The sequence below is a fragment of the Perognathus longimembris genome, chromosome 4 (genome assembly GCF_023159225.1).
Source record: "Perognathus longimembris pacificus isolate PPM17 chromosome 4, ASM2315922v1, whole genome shotgun sequence".
Lineage (NCBI taxonomy): Eukaryota > Metazoa > Chordata > Mammalia > Rodentia > Heteromyidae > Perognathus > Perognathus longimembris.
Genome location: NC_063164.1, coordinates 69,725,902 through 69,739,467, shown reverse-complemented (window position 1 = coordinate 69,739,467; position 13,566 = coordinate 69,725,902). Strand labels below are relative to the sequence as shown.

At 35.7% G+C, this 13,566-nt stretch overlaps 1 non-coding gene across 1 annotated transcript; it reads right to left on the bottom strand.

Moving 5' to 3' along the window:
- Positions 1-8,602: 8,602 nt before the first annotated feature.
- Positions 8,603-8,709, bottom strand: LOC125350987. Its single transcript, XR_007210886.1, has one exon. It is a non-coding gene; the product is annotated as a U6 spliceosomal RNA (small nuclear RNA).
- Between the last annotated feature and the right edge of the window lie 4,857 nt (positions 8,710-13,566).

Sequence of the window (13,566 nt, the reverse complement as noted above, 5' to 3'; positions counted from 1 at the left end):
TGAAAATTGTTCATCCTTCTACTAGCACATCTGGCTTATAAGTGGAAATATTTGCCACTCTATAGGCTGTATTTACTTATCAGACATGCTAGAATTCATTAGTATAAATAACATAACTACAACAACTTACATATTTCATGAACCGATAAAACCTGGGAGAACAGAAAGAAATATTCCCAAATCCTCTGACAAAAATAATGTTATTTTCCATTTCTAGCATTCCAGGAAAGCTATCTTTCAAACATGGTAGACTATTGTCTACATATATGTGCTCACTAGACCACTAAAACCAAGACTGGAAAAATGTTGAGTATATCCCAAAAGACTGAGCAATCCCTGAAATATACTTCATGCTTTTGCACATAAAAAACGATGTGGATGTCCTGGGGCACTGGACATAAAGTATACTAAATTTGAGGCAATTAACAAAAGTTCTATAACATGATATAAAACTGTATATGTACTGGACCAAGAAATGAACAGGCAATTTTAGAATTTGGCCAACATGTTTCTACTGTAAAGGAGAAAGCTGGGTTCCAGGTACCACCATGATCAGAGAAGGAGCTCACTGCATACATGCAACTGAAGTTTTCAGCTCAGATGGCTTGAAAGGCAAAGGGAGAATTCAGAGGGAAATATTCAGGCAAATATTGTCGGAAGGAGAAAATATTAAAATGGACAGCATCCATAAAAGAAAAAAGCCTGGGGCTGTGAATATGGCCTAGTAGCAAGAGTGCTTGCCTTGTATACATGAAGCCCTGGGTTCAATTCCCCAGCACCACATATATAGAAAATGGCCAGAAGTGGCACTGTGGTTCAACTGGAAGAGTGCTAGCCTGAAGCAAAAAGAAGCCAGGGACAGAGCTCTGGCCTTGAGTCCAAGGCCCAGGACTGGCAAAGAAAAAAAAAAAGAGCAAGAGAAAAAAGCCTGGAAAAGACAGAGCATATAGTGAGGAGGAAATGTAGGACTGTATAAAGATCTGGCATTCGTTCCTTTTCTCATTTGTTTTAGGGTTCAGGTTCCTGGTCTTTCTCTCTAGAATGTCTTCAAGCTACTTTCTAGCACCAATTGTAGCAGAAAGGTAGGGATCCAATCATTTGCATGTGTGCATGTGCATCCCCACAGCTGGGAATGGTTTGATTCATACTGTTTATTTTAATGATATTTGAAAACAACCTTTTTTGAGATTGCTGTCACTTCTCGTAACAGATAATTCTGCTTCAGATGCTACTCTATGCTGTAAGGCTAGTGATACTCCCAAGAAGTTCATTCTATAGGTCTATGTGTTGGCCTTACCTAAAAACATCTGCTCTGTAAACCTCTCAGGGAAAACTGTAGCATAATACAACTAATGGATGGCTTTATAAACTAAGCATTTGTGTATTGACTTTCATTGAAAACCATAACCATTGTTAATCCTTTTATTCTATTTGATCACTGAAGCATAAAAGTAATAAAATTAATATCATGAAAGATAAGGTGGCATGACTAGAAGTTATTGCTAAATTGTCCCAACAGATGTCAGTTTTAATAATCATGGAAATTTTAACAATTTTAATAATTATTTATTTGACTAATTAGAACTTGTTTATAGTCACAGGAAACTGGCAATATTAGTTATATATTTTAATTATTTCTAGATCCTCATAGCTTTTGTTGTTATGTAAAATGCCATGAAACTTCAAGATAATAATTAAACAGGACCTTTGATCTGCTCCCCAGAGAGGGACATTGTGTAACATGATAATAAAACATACATAAATAATAGATGATGTAAAAGTAAGTTAAAACCTCATTGATTGTTTTATAAAATTTTCTTAATGTAGAAAATAAAGTAAGTATGGCAAAAGAAAAAGCAGACAGAGAGGTTTCAAGAAATAAACCCTGTCCAAAAAAATTAAAAAGTAAAAACAAAATGAGACAGAGAGGGTTTGAGAGATAAGAAATAAGAAAATGAATTTAATAGGAAAAGTGATAAGCTGCTTGATAAGTGTAAAGCCAGAAAATTTTGAGATAAATAATATCTCATATATCTATACAACTGTAGATGATTGATCATAGGGAAATATTCAAAATACAGGTGACATAATTAGGAGAAATGATTTTATCCCAACATTCTATTATGAAAATATTCGCTCATACAGAAAAATCTTGAAAGACATACACAGTAAATGTCTGTATCTCCTCAATCTAGCTTGTGGAGAAAACATGATTAAAGAAAAAAATATTATTTTATACCTGAAAGATATTTGACAAAATACCAGAGATGTTATCACAAATCATTAAAGGCATCAGTTTATAATTTAAGATTAATAAAAAGCTATACTAATTGTCAGAAATAGAAACAAAATCAAATATTCCATTTTAAATATTAGCAAAATATAAAATATAAAGGAATCAATGAAAAGTGGATAGAAGATATGTGAAAAGAAATTTTATTAGGTTACGTGAGATGAGGCTTAAATAAATAGGAAATATACATTTACACTTACATATGTTCTTAGAAAATAATTGGTTAGCATTATGCAGATGCAAAGACACTCTAAATGATGTTAAAATTATTTGCAAACCAAACTAAAAGTCTTTAAATTATTTCTATAATTCTTCAAGGAAGAAGCATTAAATAGTGAGAAAAAAAATCTGACCTAACATTTTGTATAGCTTATCAAAAACTTTTAAAGAAAATTATGGTGTTTGAAATAATAGTATAAAACTAGCAAGCTCCACGGGGAAATACCCCATGAAGCAGATGGAGAACATGGAAATGTATTAATGGAAGAAGTGAGATTTTGACACATGTTAAATTGGCCTAACAAATAATTGGGAAGGTAAATATTATTTAGCCGCATAGAATGAAATTATATCCCTTGCAGGAAAAAATGTATAGAACTGATATACATATATATCATGTATATACACATATTTGTGGGGGGACTATTTGAAGGGGAAACAAACAGGAGAGAGAGGAGGTTATGGGGTGAGTAAATAAAATTACACTATGTCTATATATGAAACAAGCATAGTGAAGTCCATTAAAAACTACAAATAAAGGGGGTGATTGAGACAGTGAATATGGAAGCAAACATTTGTGAATAAATAAAGTACTTAGTCAATTTTTTGGTTGAAATATGAAGATATTTGAACAAACATCATTATTTCCCCTTTACTTCTAAGAAATCCAAGACAGATGGAAGATTTTAAACATTTTAAACTGCAAAAGTATGGGCACTGTGGCTCAAGTGGTAGAGTGCTAGCCTTGAGCAAAAGAAGCTCAGGGAAAGTGCCTAGGCCTTGAGGTCAAGCCCCAAGACTGCTAAAAAAAAAAAAAAAGGCAAAAGCACATTTAATAATAAACTCCTATTTTTAGTTATTGTAGACTAGGAAAAAAGTACAATAACTTTTAGCATGGCAATTTGTAATAAGGGAAAATCTGAATAAATTTGACTGTGAAATTTTCCAAACATTTGTGTTTTAGTAAAAAATATATTATCAACAAAGCAAAGCCATATCCACAGTGAAGAAAAATATAGTTATTACATAAGTGGTTCTTAAAGGGTTAGTGGTTCTTAAAGGGTTCTTAAAGAGTTAGACAATAAGGTGAATTATTGTATAGGAATTTGACATAGAATATCAGAATATAGGCCACATTAAAAAAATACAAATCTCCAAAAACAATTTTTCAGCCTGTTCATAGATAAAAGCAATGGAATTATTACTAAAATATTCTAAGCAGAGATTTTAAACTACAAATGATATTGACAATCAATAAAGGGCATAGAAAATTGCAAGTTTTATGCATATTTTATGTTTATAGTTCAATCTAAATTGTACAGTAGTTAAGAACTAGAAAAATCTAAATATATAATGTAGAAACATGCTCAATATATGTTAAAAGAAATCTTTTTTAAAATTTAATTTATTTATTAATTGAACACAAATTTTTTTGACAAGGTGTTGTGCAAAAAGGGTACAGTTACATAGTAGGACAGTGTGTACATTTCTTGTGATATCTTATGCCCTGTTTTTCTTTCCCTTCTCTAGGTCAGGTAGACATATATACAATATACAATGTGTATCAAGAACATATACAGTAGCCACGTGGCCAAGCCCAAGAAAATTCGCCTAGGGCTTTAAATGTAATGTTGATATTAGACAATATGTCGACAGTAGTCTTATATGAACGTACATACATAGCTTTTGAGCTATTGTATTCCACTGAGAGGTCAATTTTTTACCTTTATATGTTGAGTAGTTGTTTGGTTTTAGTTACATACTGTTGGGTCGCTACCGCAATCCTGTGGGAAATACTATTTGACAAGCAGTTTTTGGTTTCCCAGACGTGGTCTCTACTGTCTCTCTGTCTCCCTTTCTTAACAGTCATATATCAGGGAGATCATGCCCCTTTGTTTTCTGTGTTCTAGGCTTGTCTCGCTCAACATTATTTTTTCAAGTTCTGACCATTTCTCTGCAAATAACAATATTTCACCATTCCTAATCACTATGTAGTATTCCATTGTGTATAAGTACAATAGTTTTTGGATCTATTCATCTGTGGAGGGGCATCTGGGTTATTTCCAAATTTTGGCTATTGTGAATTGTGCCGCAATAAACATGGAAGTACAAATGTCTTTTTGATATCTTGGGACTTGCTGTTTAGGATAGATGCCTAGGAGTGATATGGCTGGGTCATAGGGTAGGTCGATATTGAGCTTTTTGAGAAACCTCCATACTGTTCTCCAAAGTGGTTGTACTAATTTGCACTCCCACCAACAATGGAGAAGGGTTCCTCTTTCCCCACAGCCCTTCTAGCATTTGTTGTTGCCTGAGTTCAGAGTATAGGCCATTCTAACTGGAGTGAGGTGGTATCTCAGGGTTGTTTTTATTTGCATTTCCTTTACTACCAGGGATGTTGAACATTTCCTCATATGTTTCATTGCCATTTTTATTTCTTCTCTTGTGGAGTCTCTCTTTAGCTCCTTTGCCCATTTCCTAATTGGTTTATTGGGCTTGGAGGGGCTTAGTTTTTTGAGTTCTCTGTAGATGACAGATATTAGGGCTTTGTCTGTTGCTGTGCTGGTAAAGAGCCTTTCCCATATGGTTGGCTGTCTTTCTGTTTTGGTGGCCATGTCCTTAGCTGTGCAGAAACTTTTTAATTTGTAGTAGTCCCATTTGTCGAGTCTCTCCCCTATTTGTTCTGCCCCTGGGACTACATTCAGGATGTTCCTTCCTGTGCCTATAAACTCTAGCGTCTTTCTGACTCTGACCTTCAGTCGTTTCAAGGATTCAGGTCTGATATTGAGGTCCTTGATCCATTTTGAGTTCATCTTGGTGCATGGTGATAGGCTTGGGTCTACTTTGAGTTTTCTGCATATGGCTGCCCAGTTCTCCCAGCACCAGTAGTTGAAGAGGCTATGTTTATTCCATTGTATGTCTTTAGCTCCTTTGTCAAATAACAGCTGACTGTAAGAGTGCGGTTTTATTTCTGCATCTTCAATTCTAATCCATTGGTCTTCTGATCTGTTTTTATACCAATACCAGGCTGTTTTTGTTATGATGGACCTGTAGTAGAGCTTGAAGTCTGGTATTGTGATACCTCCTGCACTGCTTTTTTTTTTGCCTAGAATTGCTTTGGCTTTCTAGATCTTTTGCTGTTCCATATGAATTTATGGATTTCTCTATTTCAGTGAAGAATGTGGCTGGGATTTTGATGGGGATTGCATTGAATTTGTATAACAATTTGGGCAATATGGCCATTTTCACTATATTGATTCTGCCTACCCATGAGCATGGGAGGTCTTTCCATCTCCTTGTGTCTTCTTTGATTTCCCTTATTAGATTTTTATAGTTTTCATTAAACAGGTCTGTCATATCCTTGGTTAAATTGATCCCTAGGTACTTTATTCTTTTTTTGGCTACTGTAAATGGAATTGTTTCCAAAATTCCCTTTTCTGCTTATATACTGCTGGTGTACAGAAAAGCTGCTGACTTTTGTGGATTAATTTTGTATCCTGATTCTTTGCCACAATCGTTTATTTGGTGTAGGAGTTTGGGGACTGAGTTTTTTGGGTCCTTCAGATATAAGATCATGTCATCTGCAAATAGGGATAGTTTTATTTCTTCCTTGCCGATGTGGATCCCTTTGATGTCTTCCTCTTGCCTTATTGCTATGGCTAGGGATTCCAGCACTATGTTGAAAAGAAGTGGGGAGAGTGGGCATCCTTGTCTTGTTCCTGAGTTTAGGGGGAATGATTTAAGTTTCTCTCCATTTAATATGATGTTAGCAGTTGGTCTGTTGTATATGGCTTTTATTGTTTTGAGGAATGTTCCATCTATTCCTGTTCTCTCCAAAGCTTTTAGTAAGTATGGATGTTGTATTTTGTCAAAGGCTTTTTGGGCATCGACTGAGATAACAATGTGATTCTTAATTTTAGATCTGTTTATGTGGTGAATTACGTTGATTGATTTACGGATGTTGAAACATCCTTGTGACTGTGGGATGAAGCCTACTTGGTCATGATGTATAATTTTCTTGATCAGTTTCTGGATCCTGTTAGCTAATATTTTATTGAAAAGCTTTGCGTCTGTGTTCATTAGTGATATTGGTCTGTAGTTCTCTTTTTTGTTGGGTCTTTGCCTGGTTTGGGAATGAGTATGATATTAGCTTCATAGAATGAGTTTGAGATTTCTCCCTCTGTTTCTATTTCGCGGAAGAGTTTGAGGAGTATTGGTATTAGCTCCTCACTAAAGGTTTTGTAGATTTCGTTGGTGAATCCATCTGGGCCTGGGCTTTTCTTTGTTGGGAGGTTCTTGATTACCTCCTGTATCTCACTGTAAGTTATTGGTTTACTTAGTTGATTTACTTCTGCTTGGTTCAGTTTGGGCTGTTTATACTTCTCTAAGAATTGATCCATTTCTGTAATATTATTGTTTTATACTGAGTAGAGGTTCTGGAAATAGCTCCTTATGATTGTTTGAATATCGCGTGAACTTGTTGTAATTTTTCTGGTGGAGTCCCTGATTTTACGTATATGAGTCTCTTTTCTTCTTTTTTTTTGTAAGTCTTGAGAGGGGTCTGTCAATTTTATTTATTTTCTCAAAGATCCAGCTTTTAGTCTTATTTATTTGTTGAATGGTCTTTCTATTTTCAATCAGATTTATCTCTTCTTTAATCTTTGTGATCTCTCTCCTCCTAGTCATTTTACATTCGGTCATTTCTTGTTTCTCCAGTTGTTTTAGTTTCATCCTGAGGTTATTCACCTGCTCTGCTTCCATTCTTTTAATGTGAGTGCTGAGGGGAATGATCTTGCCCCTCAGTACTGCCTTAGCTGTGTCCCATAGGTTTCTTTGTGATGTATTTTCATTGTCATTGTGGCTTATGAATTCATTGATTTCATCTTTAATTTGGTCTGTGGCCCAAGTGTTGGATAACAGTGTGGGGTTTAGCCTCCAAGAATGTGTATAGCCTCTGTGGTAACCGTTGTTATTGAGGGTTACCTTTAATCCACTGTGGTCAGATATAATACATGGGATGACATCAATACTTTTATATTTGCTGAGGTTCTTTATGTGGGCCATGACATGGTCTATTTTGGAGTATGATCCATGGGCTGCTGAGAAGAAGGTGTATTGGGTCTCTGTAGGGTAGAAGATTCTGTATAGATCTGTCAGATCCATTTGGGATATGGTGTTACTTAGGTCCTCAGTTCCCTTGCTGATTCTCTGGGTGTTGGATCTGTCTCTTGGAGAGAGTGGGGTATTAAAGTCACCCACTATGATTGTGTTTGCGTCTACCTTGTTCTGTAATTCTGTGAGAATTTGCTTGACATATGTAGGGCCTCTTTTGTTTGGTGAGTATACATTTATCACCGTAATGTCTTGATTTTGGATTTTTCCTTGTATTAAAATGTAGTGTCTTTCTTTGTCTTTTTGAGTTGATTTTAATGAAAAGTCCAGCTTGTCTGAGATCAGAATGGCTACACCTGCCGTTTTGGTAGGTGCGTTTGCTTGGAAGATCTTGCTCCATCCTTTCATTCGGAGCCTGTTTTTGTCCCTTGCTGTAAGGTGGGTCTCTTGTAGACAACATATGGCAACTTTTTGTTTGTGCGGTTCCATTCTGCCAGTCTGCTCCTCTTTATCGAAGAGTTTATACCATTTATATTCAAAGAGATCATGGATAAGAGTGTTTTTTCTCCTTCCATTTTCTTGTTGGGCTGTTTTTTCCTCTTTTTTTTTTTTCTTGTCTTTAGTGAGCTTCTCTTTCTGTTGGGCTCTGGCTATTGTAGTTTCTTTCTGTTTCTGTCTGTGTGTCTTGTACGATCTCTGTTGGGTAGGATTCCCCTCTTAGAGTTAGCTGTAGGGCTGGTTTTTAATTCACATATTTCTTTAGATCCTCTTTGTTATGGAAAGATCTGGTTTTCCCTTCGAATGTGAACTCCAGTTTCGCTGGATATTTAATCCTTGTTGCATATTGTTTGCCTGTAGTACTTGGATGGTGTTCTTCCATTCACTTCGTGCTTGGTAGGTTTGTGTGGAGAGGTCTGCTGTTATTTGGATCCTCTTCCCATTGTAGAAAATTTCTTTCTTCACTTTGGCTGTATTTAAAAATATATGGAACACTTCACAAATTTTCGTGTCATTCTTGCACAGGGGCCATGCTAATCTTCTCTGTATCATTCCAATTTTAGTATATGTGCTGCTGAAGCAAGCACAGAAGAAGTCTTAGGACATAGAAATAGAGTCATATGAGATTATTATTGTTAAAATAATCCTATTCTAAACTGCTTATAATGTTTGCTCCTCAGGAGAGATGATAAAGATATGAAAAAAATCATGGAGACTTTCTGCTTTATAAGATTCTATATTTTTGACTCTTTAAATGTAATGGGGTATGGAGTACATGGGCAAGCTTGCTGGGCAAGCACTTGAGTCATGCCTCCAGTCCTTTTAGTTTTAGTTTAGTGTGGGGATTTGTTTTTCATTTTTGGCTGTAAGTCTTGAACTCAGGGCCTGGACACTGGCCCTGAGCTTTTTCACTCAAGGCTAGCACTCTACCACTTTAAGCCACATTTCCACTTTAGGTTTTTCTGGTGGTCAATTGGAGATAAGAATCTCAGACTTTCCTGACTGGCCTGGCTTGGAAAGGTGATCTTCAAATCTCATGCTCCTGAGTAGTAGGATTACAGGCATGAGCCATCAATGCCTGGCTTGTTTTTCTTTTTGTTTTTAAATAAGGAGTCGTGTTTTTGTTCAGGGAAGCCTTAAACCATGATCCGCTTCCCTCTCACTCCTAAGTAACTGGTATTACAGATGTACACTACCAAGTCCAAGTGTTTAAGTTTCTATTGTTTTGAAATAATCATACATCTGTGAACTTTATTAACAATGAGCACTTGTTTTAAAATGTAAGAATTACAAAATATTTAAATTTAAGAAAATAAACAAAAATAAAAATAATTGGCAAAAAAAACAAACCCAACTTCACAGCTTACTTAGTGAGAAGACTGAACATAGTACCACAGCCCCATGCTTATTATGTCTTATGTTTGAGTTTGAGTTAGTTGTATAGAAACCTCTATATAGTTTAACTCCATTGGGTGGGCTCCATAATTTTCACTTATAATTTTGTCATATTTATAAAGTCTTCATGTAAGATGCATGCCAACCATTATTATAGATAGGTATCTTGAATGAGAGGACCTCACCTACAAATCGCTGCAAAGATTTACTTCCTCAAAATGTGTATCACGGATGATTTGCCTTTTTGCATGTTTTTCTAAGATTCATTTGAGTCTGGACCACACCTTCATGAACTGTAGATATTTATTATAAGCTACACCTGAAACAGTCGTCATAAGAGGTAATTTTTATTGTATGCTATGTGCCGCTCTAAACCTTTTGCCTCATTAAATAATTTGAATCTCATTTACAGTTCCATAAGATTATTATCCTCTTTATTATTTTTAACATAGAGAGAAACTCATTACATAGGCTCAGAAACTCCCTCAAGGTCATAGATCTAGAGCAGATCTAGTGTTCTAATTCAAAACTTTTTAATGTTCAGTTTGTCATTGTGCTGTACTGAGGGTAGTAGAATATCTAATAAAGGGGTTTTGTTGAGAGGGTAGGAAAAAGAGAAAAAAAGACTTGTGTGGTATATAGAAAGTCATATGAAAAACTGTGCAAAGACATTAAATGTCTGCTTACTTTTCAAATTATTGTGACCTGTCAGAGCAGTCATCACCAATGCCCAATGACTTTCAAAGGCAACAAAAGATTGAGAGATAAAATTTGCTTAATGAAACAAACAAAATAGATCAATGGCTTGGCCTATGAACTGAATATGACTCAGGACATGACTCAGTCTTACTCATGTTTTTCAGGTGTTTCTATGAGTTGGAAGTTTGGGAGAGGAGGTTCTTATAGAATGTGATGTCCCTGGGTATAAGTTCAAGACTGGAAACCTGTGGAATCTGGGCAACGATTTTTAGTTGTGGGAGTGGAAAAAAATTTAGGCTTGAATCCAACTGATCCTGCTTGCAACATGAATTATTTATGTTGACACAAATAGTATTCACAGTAGCAAATCTCTGTTTGGGTTGTTAGATGCCTGGCAGGTCTCCAGCTTCACCAATTTCATCGTGATGTCTTAGGTAGTCTCACCTTGTTGTAGCTGGCCTATAGTGACCAGCTTGAGTGAGGAGAGGATTTGGTAGTCAACAGTGCAAGAACAGTTAGGAATAAATAAGACCACCCCTTTAAACACATGAAACACAGAAGGGACTTCTTAGAAATACTAGAAGGGGGTTCCATCCTTATAAGCAGATTGAGTTTCCTGTTTATCAAAACTGGAAGATACCAGGTAATATATATTGGGGCAAATATTCAAAGACCACATTGTGAAATACCATTGCTCCAATCTGTTCCTCAAGTTGGGATTTTTGAAGGCAGAAGAGCTGCCTACACTGGGACAATTCTACTACTTGTTTTGAGAAGAGAAATTATATCCGATGGGCAGAAAATAAAGCTATCAACTTAATACTAAAGTAGTGAAATGGCTTTTTGGTTTTCTCCCCAAACTTCTGGAATATTGATTGAGACACACACATCACACCTAAGCAAACTTGTGTTGGATTCTGTCAGAGTTAAGCTGACACTGGCTTGTACTCAGTATCAATGACCCTCTGGTGAACATTCAGTAGCACTGTATGGTAAAGAAGAAATAGTTAAAACTAATAACAATTAAGAATGAATGTCCTATAGGAGGGATTGTTTTTTCTAGACAGCTGGCCATACAAACCTGAAGATCTTTTTCATTAAACACCATGCTAAAATACTTAACCTGTAAGAAAATAAAACCCTGTGGAAATCATTTTCACAGAAACTAAATCTGAAAATTTCCCATGTTGATTTCTGACTTAAAGCCTTCCCTATCAAGTCATTAAAGCAGACATTTGGGACAAGAGGAAACAAAAATGTCAGCCCACAAATACTCTGTCAGTATGGGCAGCCTCATGGTTACAGACATTCAGAATATGACATCCACCACTGTTCTTTGTACCTTTGCAAGCATGGAGAATAAGGCTTAGTTGTTTCTTACATTGACTAATATAGACTATGAACACTAGACATATCAAATATGGAAGGGACTTACTAACCCAATGCACTCCCTTGAAACTTTCTATTGACTAAGCTTTGTGGGTATATGTGTAGCTCTGCTTTCAATCTCTACTTTGTTCCTGCCCCTGTCAGTATCACCATAGTGCACGATGCACCTTTATAGTGCACCTTTATGTATGGTAGGTGTGCTGATAAAATACAACCATTACATGGGATACAATGCAGTCCTTTGGGAAAATTAGGACACACAGGCAGCATCTATGTCATCAATACAAATGCTATTACAACATCATTCTAAAACAGTGTTAATTTTCTTTTGGGCTTATGTAAGTCTTTTCTAAAGCCTTGATCACTTTGTCTTTGTCTCTTTCTCAACAGAAGCATAGTGAGGAAAACATTTCCCAAGCTGGCATCATCCAGCATTACTGTGACATCACCTCCCAACAGTTTCTCATCTTCTTCTACTTTCCATCACCATAATCCTCAGAGATTTCTCCTCTTTTTCCCTACAAAACTCTCTTATCCTGCCAGCTACCCCTGCCAGATACCCCTGCTATCTTGAAGCTCTATGACCCAAGAAAGCATGAGACCTCTACTATCACGTCAACTTGTTCTCCAGGGCCCATGCTACACAGAGCACAATGGGGAAGTCAGCTTCTTTTTACTCTTATTTTTTATTTCATAAAAAATTTAGTTGCAACATTTCTTGATCTCAGGGGTGGTAAGAGCCTCATGGGGACAAGAGGATGATGTCAACCTTATTCAGGCTAAAACTAATTTTCCCTGTATGACCCTTGTTTGGGATCTAAAGTGTTATCTTTTTGTTATCTTGTTGTTGATGATACTATTTGTTATGAATGTCACTCTGTAACATGACCAGTTTGTAGGCTTGCTCAGATCATGTGCTTTTTTTTTTTTTGTCATTGTAGCATTTTAAATCTTTAGAAACCATATCATATCACAGGATTAAAAGATGTTGTATTTCTCATCTTATTTAAATGCCTTCTCACTGGTTTAGCCTTAAGTTGTTTTGATTTCTAAGGAGATATTGTGGATTTTTTTTTTCTCCTTGGAAATTTATCTCCCAATCTTACTCTTTCTTCTCACTTTGCTGAGTCCCATGGTTGCTAACTAACTGCATGCTTAGGGCAGATGCGAATTAATCCCTCAATAACTATAGATTTTACATGGAGAATTCCACATGTGGTTTCTATTTCTCCCCTTTTATGCTGCATACTTGGGCTATATCATTTCATTGGTAATGGGGGAATTGCCAGAATATTTACAGGATCCTGGGCATGAGAATATACTACAATATGGACTATGGCTGTATAAAACCAACACAATCAATCAAAACAGAAACCTTTGGCCAAATAAACATTTTCTAAATCATTAACATAATGCTAATAGTTTTTATTATTTAACTAAACTTAGTTTGATGTTAATCAGAAGCAATCTTAACAGAGTATCTTATAAGCATTTCTATTTCTTAAAAATGAAGAAATGTGGTTGAGATCTTCTGTAGTTACAATATCTTTCAGGAAAGTAAGGATCTTCTATGTTTAGCTCTGCCACCAATCATCTGAAAGGGACAAGAATCAATCAACCATGCAATGATTTAGCATCCTCTTTTGTAAAAAGCCATCATTTAATATTTATTTAGGAAAATAGTTGGAAGTAAAATGAAAATTGGAACCTCTATGCACAGATATATACACGCATGAATTGGCAAAAAAAATTTCCAACTGTTTTCCAGACTCCCTAAATATAATATACCTAACTTCTGAGAGAGTGTTAAGAATCCTTATGTCAGATGAACTTTAAAGTTTTGTTTGGTTTAACATTTTATGATTCTAGGAAATGTTTATAATTATGTAACTTGTCCCTCCATAATATTAACTTGTCCCTTCATAATATTAATGGACATAATATCTCCAAACATTCCTTCA